The sequence below is a fragment of the Schistocerca piceifrons genome, chromosome 7 (genome assembly GCF_021461385.2).
Source record: "Schistocerca piceifrons isolate TAMUIC-IGC-003096 chromosome 7, iqSchPice1.1, whole genome shotgun sequence".
In the NCBI taxonomy this organism is placed as follows: Eukaryota; Metazoa; Arthropoda; class Insecta; order Orthoptera; family Acrididae; genus Schistocerca; species Schistocerca piceifrons.
Window position 1 is genome coordinate 487,498,319 of NC_060144.1, and position 16,839 is coordinate 487,515,157.

Sequence of the window (16,839 nt, forward strand, 5' to 3'; positions counted from 1 at the left end):
CAGAGGATCCGAAACGTCGTGCGCGTCGAGTTAATTAACGAACTAGTCGTATTGTCGATTTTTCGTAAAATTCTTGTAGTATTCCCAGATGTTACAATTAGACTGGTTAACCTCGTATTTTACGGAATGCTATACTTCACTATAGGAAATGTATCTGAAAGGATACAACGATGTTACTTCTTCTCTACTGTGAAAACCACAGAGGATTTCAAGTTAAAAGTGATAGTAATTCTCGTAGTGTGATCGTAGCGACATTGTTACAGAATGAGTGTCTTTTGCGTCAGTAAGTGACAGATATGTGCTTTGGTGCTGTTTAAATATTTGAAAAATCATCAGTGTTTACTTGCCAGTACAATTTCTTATGCTATAGCGATACAGATAGCCGTACCGTAGGTGCAACCACAACGGAAGGGGTCAGACAAACGTGTGGTTCCTGAAGAGGGGCAGCAGCCTTTTCAGTAGTTGCAAGGGCTACAGTCTGGATGATTGACTGATCTGGCCTTGTAACATTAACCAAAACGGCCTTGCTGTGATGGTACTGCGAACGGCTGAAGGCAAGGGGAAACTACAGACGAGAGCATGAGGCTTTACTGTATGGTTAAATGATATTGGCGTCCTCTTGGGTAAAATATTCCGTACGTAAAGTAGTCCCCCCTTCGGATCTCCGGGCGGGGACTACTCAAGAGGACGTCTTTATCTGGAGAAAGAAGACTGACGTTCTACGGATCGGAGCGTGGAATGTCAGATCCCTTAATCGCACAGGTACGTTAGAAAATTTAGAAAGGGAAATGGATAGGTTAAAGTTGGATATAGTGGGAATTAGGGAAGTTCCGTGGCAGGAGGAACGGGAATACTGGTAAGGTAAATACAGGGTTATAAATACAACATCAAATAGGGGTAACGCCGGAGTAAGTTTTTATAATGAATAAAAAAATTTAAACGCGGATAAGTTACTACAGAAAGCGTAGTGAACGCATTATTGTGGCCAAGAAAGATACGAAGGCCACGCCTACCACAGTAGTACAAGTTTTTATGTCCACTAGCTCTGTAGATGATGAAGAGACTGAAGAAATGTATGATGCGATAAAAGTAATTATCCAGATAGTTAAGGGACATGAAAATTTAAAAGTCATGGGGGACTGGAATTCGATAGTAGGGAAAGGAAGAGAGGGAAAAGTAGTAGGTGAATATGGACTGGGGTAAGGAATGAAAGAGGAAGCCGCCTGGTAGAATTTTGCGCAGATCGTAACTTAATCGTAACTAACTGTTGATTTAATAATCATGAAAGAAGACTGAATACGTGGAAGAGACCTGGAGACACTAGAAGGTTTAGGATAGATTATATAATCGTAAGACAGGGATTTAGGAATCAGGTTCTAAATTGTAAGACATTTCCAGGGGCACATGTGGACTGTGACCGCAATATATTGATTATGAACTGTAGATTAAAACTGAATAAACTGCAAAAAGGTGGGAATTTAAGGAAATTGGACCTGGATAAACTGAAAGAACCAGAGGTTGTAGAGAGTTTCAGAGAGAGCATTAGGGAAAGATTGACAAGAACGGGGGAAGGAAATATAGTAGAAGAAGAATGAGTAGCTTTGAGAGATGAAACAGTGAAGGCAGCAGAGGATCAAGTAAGTAAAAAGACGAGGGCTAGTTGACATCCTTGGGTAACAGAAGAGATAATGAATTTAATTGATGAAAGGAAAAAAAAATTAAAAATGCAGTAAATGAAGCAGGCAAAAAGGAATACAGACGTCTCATAAATGAGATCGACAGGAAGTGCAAAATGGCTCAGCAGGGATGACTAGAGGCCAAATGTAAGGATATAGAGGCATAGTGGTAAGATAGTTAGTTACTACCTACAGGAAACTTAAAGAGACCTTTGGAGAAAAGAGAACCACTTGTATGAGTATCAAGAGCTCAGATGGAAAACCAATTTTAAGCAAAGAAGGGAAAGCAGAAAGGCGCAGGAGTATATAGACGGTCTATACAAGGGCGATGTACTTGGGGGCAACATTCCATTAGAACCACTGATAGCCTTGAGAGAGCCAGCGCTGACAAAGCTCTACGATCTGGTGAGCAAGATGTATGAGACAGGTGAAATACCCTCAGACTTCAAAAAGAGTATAATAATTCCAATCCCAAAGAAAGCAGGTGCTGACAGGTGTCAAAATTATTGGTTTAACAAGTCATGGCTGCAAAATACTAACAGGAATTCTTTACAGACGAAAGGCAACACTGGTAAAAGATGATCTAGGGGAAGATCAGTTTGCATACCGTAGAAATGTTGGAACACGCGGGGTAATACTGACCCTACCACTTATCTTAGAAGATAGATTAAGGAAAGGCAAACCCATGTTTCTAGCATTTGTAGACTTAGAGAAAGCTTTTGAAAATGTTGACTGGAACACACTCTTTCAAATTATGAAGGTGGCAGGGAGTATTACAATTTGTGCAGAAACCAGATGCCCTTTATAAGAGTCGAGGGGCATGAAAGGGAAGCAGTGGTTGAGAAGGAAGTAAGACAGGATTGTAGCCTATCTCCGATGTCATTCAATCTGTATATTGAGCAAGCAGTAAAGGAAACAGAAAAATTTGGAGTAGGAATTAAACTTCAGGCAGAAGAAATAAAAGCTATGGGGTTTGCTGATGACATTGTAATTCTGTCAGACAGCAAAGGACCTGAAAGAGCAGTTGAACGGAATGGACAGTGTCTTGAAGGGAGAATATAAGGTGAACATCAAAAGCTAAACGAGGATAATGGAATGCAGTCGAATTAAATCAGGTGATGCTGATGGAATTAGATTAGGAAATGAGACACTTAAAGTAGTAGATGAGTTTTGCTGTTTGGGGAGGAAAGTAAGTGATGATGGTCAAATTAGAGTGGATATAAAATGTATTTTTGCAATGGCAAGGAAAGAGTTTCTGAAGAAGAGAAATTTGTTAACACATTTAAGTGTCAGGAAGTCTTTTCTGAAAGTATTTGTGTGGAGTGTAGCCATGTGTGGAAGTGAAACATGGACGATAAATAGTTTAGACAGGAAGAGAATAGAAGCTTTCGAAATTTGGTGTTACAGAAGACTGCTGAAGATGAGATAGGTAGATCACGTAACTAATGAGGAGGTACTGAATAGAATTGGGGAGAAGAGGACGTTGTGGCACAACCTGACTAAGAGAAAGGATCATTTGGTAGGACACGTTCTGAGGCATTAAGGGATCATCAATTTAGTGCTGGAAGGAAGCGTGGAAGGTAATAATCATAGAGGGAGACCAAGAGATGAATACACTAAGGAGATTCAGGAGGAAGTAGTTTGCAGTAGTTACTCCGTGATGAATAGGCTTGTACAGGGTAGGGTAGCATGGACAGCTGCATCAAACCTGTCTCTGGACTGAAAACAACAATAACAACAACAACTACAACAACAACAACAACTCTGCTCCTGTATTTCGTTTGCTTTCTTTAGTTCATGTACCTGTCAAGAACTATGGAACCTGCCCTACTGTGGGTAGATGAAGAGAACATAGGAGACATGATACTGCGACAAGAATTCGATTGAGCACTGGGGACCTAAATAGAAACAAAGTCCATGGAGTAACCTACATTCCCTCAGAACTCATGCTATCCTTGGGAGAGCCAACCATAAACAAACCGTTCCGCTTGGGGTGCAAAGTGTATGGGACAGGAGAAATAACCTCAGAATTCATGAAGAATGTAAAAAGTCCAATTCCAAAGGACGCAGGTTGTTACAGGTGTGAATATTAGCGAAATAATAACTGAAAAGTAATAACAAGAATTACTTACGGTAAGAATGGAAAAAGTGGTAGAAGCCGAAATCGGTGAAGTTCGGTTTAGATTCCGGAGGAATGTAAGAGCACGCGAGGCAATACTGACCGTACGACTTTTCTTAGAAGATATGTCAAGGAAAGGCAAATCTACCGTACGTTCATTACCTTTGTAGATTTGAAGAAAGCTTTTGACTACGTTACTGGAATACGCTCTGAAGTTCTGAATGGAGCAGACGTAAAACACAGGGAACGAAAGGCTATATACAAGTTGTTCAGAAACGAGACGGCAAGTTATAAGAGTCAAGGGCCATTAAAGTTAATCAATAGGTGATAAGAGTGTGAGACCGAGTTATAGCATATCTCAGATGTAATTTAATATGTACATTCAACAAACAGTGAAGAAAACCGAAGAAAAATTTGGAGATTGCGTTAAAGTACAGGGAGAAGAAATAAAAACTTCGAGGTTTGCCGATGACAATGTAACCCTGTCAGGAACGGCAAAGGACTCGGAAGAAATGGTCACTGTCTTAAAAGGAGGATGGATGATGAACATTAACAAAAGCAAAAAAGGTGAAGGAATATAGCAGAATTAAATCTGGCGATGCAGAGGGAATTAGATTAGGAAACCAGACACTAAAAGTAGTAGATGCGTTTTACTATTTGGGCAGTAAAATAATCAATGATGGCCGAAATAGAGAGAATATAAAATATAGACTGACAATGGCAAGAAAAACGTTTCTAAAGGAGAGAAATTATTGTTTTTAACATCGAATGTAGATTACATGTTAGGTCTTCTCTAAAGCTACTTCTTTGGAGTGTGCTATTGTATAAAAGTAACAGCGGACATTAAATATGTTGCCACAGAAGAAAGCCGAAGTTTAGTTGGGTGTAATATAAAGATGATACACTGATTTGAATTGGGGAAACATTAAATTTATGGTATAACAAGGCTAAACGAAGGCACTTGTTGATACGACACATTCTGAGGCAAAATGGAATTATGAACTTGGTAGTGAGAGGAAATGAAGGGGATAAAATCTTAAAGAAATATCAAGACTTGAATACAGTTAGCAGTTTCAAATGGATGCAGTCTGTGGCAGTTATTCATAGGTTGAGAGGCTTACAGGGGATAGATTAGCGTGGGGAGCTGCATTAATCCAGTCTTCTGACTAAAGCCCACAAGACCAACTACTTTTGACCGTATGTCAACACATGACAGACTTTTAAATGATGCATACCACATGTTTATCGCTTTAAAATATATTAACAGTCCTCCTGAAGATAAAGGGTATTTCGGCTGTCTCTTATTTCTTACAAACAAGGTGGAACAATTTTGTAAGTCTGTCTGTCTGTCAGATGATGATGATTCGGAGGGAATATCGTTTATTCCAGGGGCGTTGTTTCAAGCTTAAGTCTTTCAGTATTCGATCAAATTCTCCTCGCAGTACAATATCTCTCATCTCACCTTCATTTACATCCTCTGGTGTTCTGTAATACTGTCTTCGATTTCATTTCCTTTCCATAGTCCTTTTCTTCACTACTAACTTGGCATCTAAGTTCTTGATATTCATGTAGTTGCTGCTATTTTCTTCAAAGGTCTCCTACATGCAACATCTATTTTCCCACTAGTTACGCACGCTTTCAGTCTGGGATCTTCTAGCCATTCCTGTTTTGCTATTTTGTACATTCTGTCAATTTCGTATCTTAGATGTCTGTATGCCGTTTCCCCGTCCTTAGTTTGCTGCATTTTATATTTTGTCATTTCGTCAACTGAATTTAATATTTCCTGTGTCATCGAGGGATTTGTAATAGACCCTGTGTTTTTAACTGTGTGATCCTCTTCTGCATTCGCTGTACGTCACTCAAAGCCACCATTCAGCCTCTGACGCTTACGTGTTAGTGGACAATAGTGTGAGGCGTGTCCACCTTTTGCCATTATGATGATTTGAATTCTGCTGGAAACACTTCCAGTGTTGTGTCTGAACGTCTATGGGGAACTGACAGACCATTGTTCAAATCAAATGGTTCAAATGGCTCTGAGCACCATGGGACTTAACTTCTGAGGTCATCAGTCCCTAGAACTTAGAACTACTTAAACCTAACTAACCTAAGGACATCACACACATCCATGCCTGAGGCAGGATTCTAACCTGCGACCGTAGCGGTCGCGCGGTTCCAGACTGTAGCGCCTAGAACCGCTCGGCACCCTGGGTGGCACAGCCCATTGTTCCTCAAGAGCTTAAACCAGAGGTAGTAATGTTACTGGACTCCTTGGTTTAGAGCGAGGCGGCCGCTGTGGCAGAGCGATTCTAGGCGCTTCAGTCCGGAACCGCGCTGCTGCTGCGGTCGTAGGTTCGCATCCTGCCTCGGGCATGAATGTGTGTGACGTCTTTAGGTTAGTTAGGTTTAAGTAGTTCCAAGTCTAGGGGACTGATGACCTCAGATGTTAAGTCCCATAGTGCCTAGAACCATTTAAACCTAATTCTGTGCCTTCTGTATCAGGAAACATAACTTGCTTGCTCTCTCTACATATTTACATCAATGTAATCTACCATAGCACTGTCATTTATTAATGCTCAGTCACCATAAATTAATAACAGCACTTTAAATACGTATAGCTCTGTGGTATACACCACTTCTAACAAACACCGAACAACGCGCTCCAGTACGCGGCCGCCAAATACATCGCTGGCCGCACTTCTCTGGGCGGCCCGCTGCTTCCATCGCTGGCCGTCTTCACACGCACGCTCCCTTACGTGGCCGAGAAATACATCGCTGGCCGCACTTCTCCGGGCGGCTCGCGGCTACCATCGCTGGCCGCCTTCGCGCGCGCGTTTGTCAGCACACAGCAATTGGCTACGCCAGGAAACATTGCGATTGGGTTTCCCTGGAAAACAGCGACCCCAGCCGACGGCTCCATTAACTAGCAAGCCTTATATAAACCCGGGCGCCGCCGCAAACGACAGTTCTCATCGGGAAGTGCAGTACGCCGTGTTCCAGCTGCTTGTGGATGACTCGCCGCACCACTCGAGGTTACCTGGCTGCTCGGCGGAAATCTAGCGACTTCACTTGGAGAGACTGAACTTCACTGGATTTGGGAATAACTACGGAACGTGCACCCCACTATGCACATTTGGACATTGGTATAACCAAACTTTAATTATGCATTACTTTTGAGTGTGAGCCTGGGTAGACGCTTGGCTAACATAATTATTAAAAAGTGATTTGTGATTTAATAAACCAGACTGACGAGGTTATTGTGTTATTCCTGGTTATAACACAATAAAATGGCGACGAGCACGCACCAGGAGACGTTGGAAGATCTCCTCAAGAAACTTCTCCAGCAGCAGGACGAGAACCACAGGCTGCTACTCAACACCCTCCAGCCACTAATACAAGGGTTCATGCGGACGCAGGCCACGCAGCAAGTACCGCCGTTTCCATCTTTTGAAGAAACGTTAGAGGACTGGGAAGCCTACGAATCCCGATTGCTGGAATATTTCCACGCTTTTAACGTAACTGACGTTGACCTCATGAAATCTGTGTTTTTGTCTTGGTCTAAACCTGAGATTTATCGGCTCTTGTGCAAACTGGCCCCCTTACCAAAACCTTCGGAGCTGACTTTTGCCGAGATTCGCTCGTTGCTCACTAAATATTACCAGCGCCATACCCATGTTACTTCATCTCGAGTCGCCTTTTACCAATGCAAGAAACAGCCGAATCAGACGCATAGAGAGTGGGCAGCGGAATTGCAAGGTTTGGGGCGACAATGTCACTTTGTTACCTCTAAAAATAAGGACTCCTACACCGAAGAAATGATCCGGGACATGATAATCAGGGGTACGCCAGACGGAGTTCCAACATGAGGCCCTTCAGCTCGTCGACCCCTCATTGGATAAAGTCTTTGTCTTGGCACAAAGCTTCGAGGTGACCCGTGCAGCAGGCAAGAAACTAGAATCATGGGTCGACATTGCAGCAGTCAATGTAACCACATCAGAGCCGGCGGCTAAGGCCCACCCGAGTGATGATTCCAAAATAGCGATAGTGCGGGCAGGCCGCGGGTCCACTCAGCAGAACCGTCCGCCACCTCACTCCAACCTCTCAAACCGGTCGTGGGTGCCCAAACGTTTGCCATCATGTCCTGATTGTTTTAAAAAACATCAACGAGATGACTGTCCTGATCGATGGGCCTTTTGCTACAAATGTTCTTCCGAGGGCCATTTAGCTTGTGTGTGTCGAAAGTCCCGCCGGCCGTAGCAACCTTCGGATCTTCCGATGGATGTTAATCTGATCGCCGCTATTGATCATCAGGAGACCACCAATAGGCTTTTTATTGAAGTCCTGATTGCGGAAAAACCAATTCAATTACAGGTCGACACTGGCGCAGCCGTGAGCATTCTAAATTACGCCACATATTTGAGACTTGGCGCTCCTCCCTTGCACGACATGCAGCGACGCCTCATGGCGTATGGTAAACATTCCATTCCAGTTCGCGGTCAAGTCGACTTGCCGACGACATACCGGAATGTCACCCGCCAGGTCACCTTCTTAGTCGTTAACAGGGATTCGTCTGAGAATTTATTTGGGCTGGACGCATTTCGGAAATTTGGTTTTTCAATCTACGATTCTGTGAATTTGGTGTCGGACGAAGTTCCGCACTCGGATCTGGATAGGCTTTTCCAGGATTATGCAGACCTGTTCACCCCCGGCCTCGGGCCCGCAAAGAATTTTGAGGCACACATCACACTGAAACTGAATGCGCGGCCTCGGTATTTTCGTGCCCGTACCGTTCCTTTAGCTCTCAGATCAAGTGAAGGAGGAGGAGTTGGATCGCCTCACGGCAAGTGCCGTTCTTGAGCCTATTCCTTCTAGTCAGTGGGCTACTCACCTCGTCGTTGTTCGGAAACCGTCAGGGCAGCTCCTTCTCTGCGGCGACTTTGAAGTAACAGTTAACGCCCAATCAGAGATCGAGACATATCCTATTCCACAGCCGGAGGAGTTGCTGTCCAAATTGAAGGGTGGAAAATTCTTCTCGAAAATAGACCTCGCTGAAGCATACCTACAACTCCCACTTGATGCCGCATCTCAGCAGTTCCTGACCCTCAACACACCGCACGGGTTATATCGTCTGAAACGCCTCGTGTTTGGGATAGCCAGTGCCCCTGCTATTTTCCATCGGTTTTTGGAACAATTAGTCCTCAAAGTGGATGGATGCATTAACTATTTGGACGACATCGTGGTGACGGGTCGTACGACGGAGGAACACCTTCACAACCTGCAATCTTTATTCCATGTCTTACGGGAAGCTGGCCTAAAATGTAGGAAAGAAAAATGTTTTTTCCAACCTGAAATTGAGTACCTGGGCCACGCCATTTCCTGTTCGGGTGTTCGTCCGTTAGAGAAACATACAGAAGCCATCATCAAGCTGCCACGACTTACAACGCTGACAAGTTCGTTCCTTTCTGGGGAATTTATTTATTTAGCGTATGGCAAGTACAAATCACGTATGAAAAATCTAAAAGTACATAACACACAAAACAGTTACAATATCACAAACAAACATCTAGGTTAGAAATATAATCGATTGCACTGTTAGTCGCATCCATGAAGTCCCTTGTTGCCCCAGGGTAGGCCCTCAGAGGGCATTCTACCACGATATGGTGAATTGTCTGCCTGTCAGCGCCGCAGTCTCACTGTGGTGATGGCACTATGCTCCATTTGTAGAAGGAGTCCACACAATGGCCGTGGCTCGTCCTGATCCTGTTAAGGGTAGACCAGATTTTGCGGGGCAAGTCAAAGCCCCGAGTTCTGTTAGATGTTCCCAATAAGGTGTTAACCTGAGGCGGTGTCTTTTCCTCCCATTCTTCTCTCCAGCGGTCCTCAAGAATAAAAGCGTTCTTTACCAGATCTTTGGCACTTGCGAGAGGGGGGTGTCTAGATTTCAATCTATTTTGCTCAATTCCATTACTCAGGGTGTGGATAGGAAGATCTGGGCTACTTTGGATTTTTCGACACTCCCTGACAAGTGCGTGTTCTCTGCGCAAATGTGGTGGCGGGATATTGCTCAATACAGGCAGCCATTGGACAGGAGTTGACCTGATCGTTCCAGAGATAATCCTCATCGTTTGGTTCAAGACTGCATCCACCTTCTTGATGTGAGCACTATTTAACCATATTGGGGAACAGTACTCTGCTGCAGAATAGACAAGTCCTAGTACAGAGCTACGCAGAACGGAGGCAGTGGGCCCCCAACTAGTGCCACAAAGCTTTTGGACAATGTTGTTTCTAGTTCTGACTTTTTCAGCAGTGTTTACAAGGTGTTGTTTATAACTCAATGTTCTATCGAGTGTCACGCCCAGATACTTTGGTGTTCTATTATATGGAAGAATGCCACCATCAAAGCGGATCTTGAGCTCTTTGTTTGCTAATTTGTTATTCAGGTGGAAACAAGTGGCCTCTGTTTTGGATGGGCTGGGTTGGAGCCTCCAGTCACGGAAGTATTTTCCTAGAGTGGTCAAATCGCTGGATAGTGTGATCTCAGTTTCCTCCATCACTCGATGTTGTGTGGCCAAGGCCCAGTCGTCCGCATATCCGAACATTTTGGATCTCGTCCTGGGCATATCGGCTATATACATGCTGAAAAGCAGTGGAGCCAGTACTGAACCTTGGGGCAGGCCATTATTAAGTTTCATGAATTTACTTCTGTTGTTACCGATGACAACCTGGAATGGTCTATTGCAGAGCATTTCGTTGATAAGGTTAGCCGTTTTTAGACATGGCACGATGCAGAGGAGCTTATAAATCAGGCCCTGTCTCCAGACAGTGTCGAACGCCGCCGTCAGGTCAACAAATACCACTGATGTTTTTTGCTGTCCTTGGAAGCCCGCCTCGATGTAGGTTGTTAGAGCGAGGACCTGATCCGTGCAGCTTCTTTTCGGCCGGAAGCCCGCCTGTTCTACCGGTACAGCCTCCAGGATGACTTCGCTCATTCTGTTGTACATAAGTCTCTCTAGTAATTTATAGATCATGCTGAGTAAGGCGATTGGGCGGTAGCTCTGAGGTTGGTCACTCGGTTTGCCCGGTTTTAATATGGCAACAATTTTAGCCTTTTTGAGAGTGTGCGGAATTTTTCCAGTTTGCAACACGTTAGAGAAGAATCGCGCAAGTCATAATCTTGCAAATTTACCACAGTGGAGCAGAAATTCTGGGTGAATCCCATCAAACCCTGGTGCCTTTCCTGGTTTTATATCGTTCAGGACCATATTTAACTCTTCGACTGAAAAGGGTTGGGAATAAGATGTATTGTTCTCTGCTGTCGATTTTAGCTCTTTAAGCTCCTTTTTAATTTTTATAGTATTTATATATATATATATATATATATATATATATATATATATAGGGGTGTAAAGCTAGTTCGCGTCCGTAGTAGAATACTACACGTGCACCCTGGGTAACGCTAAATGAACTAGCAAAGTACAGGCGACCAGATAATCCTTAGTTGATCTCCTGGTCACGGCAAATCACGATGAATTTCTGGGGAAGCTTTCATATTACCGAAAATTCTTACCCGCGGCTGCGACGGCAACTGCCCCGTTGTCTCAGTTATGCAAAAAAGGGGTTCCTTTCGAGTGGCCGCCGGCATGCGACCGCGCCTTCCACAGGTTGAAATCCCAATTACTGCAGGCCCCGTGCCTCACACGTTTTGACCCTACTAAGCAAATCGTCATTGCAACGGATGCCTCGGATACAGGCATCGGGGTGGTCCTGGCTCACAGGGAGGCAGATGGGTCGGAGCACCCTGTGGCCTATGCATCGAAAACATTAACCGATACGCAACGCCGGTATTCCCGAATTGAAAAAGAGGCACTGGCCATCATTTTCGCCTTAAAGAAGTTCCATGTTTTTGTGTATGGTACAAAGTTTCACCTCATTACGGATCATGAACCCATCATATCATTATTAAATCCGGCAGCAAAGATCCCTGACCGGACTGCTCACCGTCTTCAGTGCTGGGCTTTGTTTTTGGCACGATACCAGTATGAAATCCACTTTCGCAACACAACCGAGCATGCCAACGCTGATGCCCTCTCCCGCCTTCCATGGGGACCGGATTTGGATTTCGACAAAGAGGAAATTCTGTGTTTTTACGTAGACGAAGAAGCACAGGCCGCAGTAGAGGCGTTTCCCATTACCTGCTCTCGGGTAGCGGACGCAACCAGTAACGACGAGGTGCTCCTACAAGTCTGTCGTCACGTGCGTAATGGATGGCCCCAACGACCGCCTCACACGGCTTCTGCGGCGTTTCGTCAGTTCTTTACTGTCCGCCATCAGCTTCAGTTGGTTGACGGGGTCCTCCTACTTCTTTCGGACGACGGACATCCATGGGTCGTCATTCCGCAGTCTTTACGTCAGCACGTTCTGCACCTGTTACACCAAGGTCATTGGGGGGTATCCCGGACGAAGCTTTTGGCTCGCCGGATCACATACTGGCCCGCTATGACTCAGGAAACTGAACGCCTCACGCAGGCGTGTCCCTCCTGCCAACGCCAGCAGGCAGTTCCACGCCATTGCTTTGCCTCTTGGCCACCATGTGCTCGCCCTTGGGAACGGGTGCACGTTGATTTTGCTGGGCCGGTGTTTAATGCCATGTTTTTTATTGTCGTCGACGCATATTCCAGGTTTCCATATATTGTCCGATGCAACTCCGTTTCCACCTCCACCACTATTGCAGCCTTAGAAAAAATATTTGCCATTGAAGGTCTGCCGGAGGTTCTCGTCTCGGATAACGGTCCACAATTCCGCAGTGAGGATTTTCGGGTTTTCTGAGCCCGGCATGGCATTCGCCACATTCCGACGCCCCCCTTCCATCCTCAATCTAATGGCGAGGCCGAGAGGATGGTCCGCACCTTCAAAACGCAGATGAAGAAATACCTCCAGGATCACTCCCCCGACGCATCTCTTACTTTTTTCTTGAGCAGTTACAGGTCCACGCCCATCGGAGATAAAAGCCCGGCGGAACTTCTTCACGGACGGCAGCCCCGGACCCTCTTGAACCTGCTTACATCTACATCTACATTTATACTCCGCAAGCCACCCAACGGTGTGTGGCGGAGGGCACTTTACGTGCCACTGTCATTACCTCCCTTTCCTGTTCCAGTCGCGTATGGTTCGCGGGAAGAACGACTGCCTGAAAGCCTCCGTGCGCGCTCTAATCTCTCTAATTTTACATTCGTGATCTCCTCGGGAGGTATAAGTAGGGGGAAGCAATATATTCGATACCTCATCCAGAAACGCACCCTCTCGAAACCTGGCGAACAAGCAACACCGCGGTGCAGAGCGCCTCTCTTGCAGAGTCTGCCATTTGAGTTTGCTAAACATCTCCGTAACGCTATCACGGTTACCAAATAACCCTGTGACGACACGCGCCGCTCTTCTTTGGATCTTCTCTATCTCCTCCGTCAGACCGATCTGGTACGGATCCCACACTGATGAGCAATACTCAAGTATAGGTCGAACGAGTGTTTTGTAAGCCACCTCCTTTGTTGATGGACTACCTTTTCTAAGGACATTTCCAATGAATCTCAACCTGGCAGCCGTCTTACCAACAATTAATTTTATATGATCATTCCACTTCAAATCGTTCCGCACGCATACTCCCAGATATTTTACAGAAGTAACTGCTACCAGTGTTTGTTCCGCTATCATATAATCATACAATAAAGGATCCTTCTTTCTATGTATTCGCAATACATTACATTTGTCTATGTTAAGGGTCAGTTGCCACTCCCTGCACCAAGTGCCTATCCGCTGCAGATCTTCCTGCATTTCGCTACAATTTTCTAATGCTGCAACTTCTCTGTATACTACAGCATCATCCGCGAAAAGCCGCATGGAACTTCCGACACTATCTACTAGGTCTGCCGACACCTCGATTGGCTCCGTCGCTGTCTGCTTCTCGTTTCCGACCAGGTACTCTGGTGTGGGCGAAGGGCTTCGGCCGACAACCAGCCTGGATTCCGGCCACCATCATCCAGGGCAGGGGCAGGAAAGTCTTCCGGGCTCAACTTCCCGACCGGGAAGTTCTTCGACATGCCAATCAGCTTCGCTCTCGCCTGCCTTCCCCATCGTTTTTCTCCTCCCGCCTCGGCATATTCTCCTCCCGCCCCCTGCTTCCCCACGCTAACCAGAGGAGAACACGCCAGGGTGGTCCTCGTAGTTTGCCTCTGGTCGGCTCACGGACGACGCCTCCCAGCCAGAGCTTCTTTCCCCGGACGTGGACCAGGCCCAGCCACAGCCAGCCGGGGACTCCGAGGTCTCCCCCTATCGCCACCCCCAGGTCACTCCGCATGCCGAGGAAGACATGCCACTGGTTCCTCCTGCACTGCCTCCTCTGCTGCCGCGGTCCGCACGCTATAACCTTCGCCCCCGGCCGGGGCGTTTTCGTCCGTATGCTCCTGTGCCCAGTCTCTCCGCCAACGCGGAGGTTTCGGAGGAGGAGGACGCCATGGACGTGGCGTTCATTCGCAGCAAATGTTTCCACGCTTCCCCACGGGGGAATGGGTGTGGTATACACCACTTCTAACAAACACCGAGCAACGCGCTCCAGTACGCGGCCGCCAAATACATCGCTGGCCGCACTTCTCTGGGCGGCCCGCTGCTTCCATCGCTGGCCGTCTTCACACGCACGCTCCCTTACGTGGCCGAGAAATACATCGCTGGCCGCACTTCTCCGGGCGGCTCGCGGCTACCATCGCTGGCCGCCTTCGCGCGCGCGTTTGTCAGCACACAGCAATTGGCTACGCCAGGAAACATTGCGATTGGGTTTCCCTGGAAAACAGCGACCCCAGCCGACGGCTCCATTAACTAGCAAGCCTTATATAAACCCGACCGTCGCCGCAAACGACAGTTCTCATCGGGAAGTGCAGTACGCCGTGTTCCAGCTGCTTTTGGATGACTCGCCGCACCACTCGAGGTTACCAGGCTGCTCGGCGGAAATCTAGCAACTTCACTTGGAGAGACTGAACTTCACTGGATTTGGGAATAATTATGGAACGTGCATCCCACTATGCACATTTGGACATTGGTATAACCAAACTTTAATTATGCATTACTTCTGAGTGTGAGCCTGGGTAGACGCTTGGCTAACATAATTATTAAAAAGTGATTTGTGATTTAATAAACCAGACTGACGAGGTTATTGTGTTAGTCCTGATTATAGCAATCTCCCTAAACCAACATTACCCTAATCTGAGGCGCAAGGCTTCTCAGTTCACAACAGAACTGTTTGAATGCATTTACTTAATCTAATACCTGCTGATCCCTTAGTCTGTGCACTTTCTGTTTCTTATCATTTATTAAAACTGTGCACAAGCTCCATATTCTATCTGTTCATCAGCTTCTTCTCATTATACATTGAAAAACATCGTTGTGCACTCATTATATCTGCACTTAGCTTGTTACTTCAGCCTTGGCTCCTTTCTTCATCAACTTTACACTTTCACCATCACTCTCTCTTTTGAATATATTCTTAACCTTTAAGGCTTTCAGCCCCAGAACCATGTTTCTTTAGTACTGGTTTGAGTAACTGCTTCATATCGTCCTATACTCATTCCATTACATCGTACATTAATCCCATTCCACTGGCTAATTCCCTCACATTATTTACACCTTTAATTTGGCTACCATCTTCATTACATACTGTAATTACTAGCTTAGCCTCAGCATTATTATAACTAGTGAACAACTTGAAACTACTTTTACTAAGTTAACACACGACAGATAACAGAAGAGACTAAAATAAGGAAAGGAAGAATTGTTCTAGACACCTAAGCTGTGCTAAGTTGTGCAGCTAAAGTCCCTACAAGAGTGTTCGACCTCTCACGTTAATATGCTCACTTCTGTATGCATATACCACTTCATATCAAGCATGTTCCATAACTCAAACACTAGCATGGACTTTGGGTACAACACTCTATACATGTTAGCGTGAGAGAACTCTCCACTAAAAAGTGCCCATGATGCAACAGCAAAAACTTCTTAATTTCTTGTGTCACCTACCTAGATCACTCCTTAGTGCTTCTGTGTATCATAATTGTTACCTCTTCTGACACACTTTCCTTAGTCCAGCGTAATGTGCCACCCCAACCTTACCTGCCCGATGTCAGCGTATTAGGAAGTGTCGATGTGGACTTACTTCTTGACGAAAATTATGTACACAGTTATTACTGTTAGAAATTTTTTACACACTGTGGTGGGCTTAAAGGAGCAAATTACTTTTGTTCAAATAATGGTATAACTTTACGAGTTTTTGCTAGCTAAGATTGAAAATGGTCAAGACCGAAACTAGTAGGGAATTGTGCAAATTAAGCTGGGCTGAATATCCCCAGCTGCAAACATACACAGATTCTCTATCCCTTGCCGTCTCCCTATGTTATTGTTGTGGTCTTCAGTCCTGAGACTGGTTTGATGCAGATCTCCATGCTACTCTATCCTGTGCAAGCTTCTTCATTTCCCAGTACTTACTCCAACCTACATCCTTCTGTATCTGGTTACTGTATTCATCTCTTGGTCTCCCTCTACGATTTTTACCCTCCACGCTGCCCTCCAATGCTAATTTTTTGATCCCCTGATGCCTCGGAACATATCCTACCAACCGATCCCTTCTTCTTGTCAAGTTGTGCCACAAACTCCTTTTCTCCCCAATTCTATTCAATACTTGCTGATTAGTTATGTGATCTACCAATCTAATCCTCAGCATTATTCTGTAGCACCACATTTCGAAAGCTTCTATTCTCTTCTTGACCAAACTATTTCTCGTCCATGTTTCACTTCCATACATGGCTACACTCCATACAAATACTTTCAGAAACGACTTCCTGACACTTAAATCAATACTCGATGTCACCAAATTTCTCTTCTTCAGAAACGATTTCCTTGCCATTGCCAGTCTACATTTTATATCCTCTCTACTTCGACCATCATCAGTTATTTTACTCCCTAAATAGCAAAACTTCTTTACTACTTTAAGTGTCTCATTTCTTAATCTAA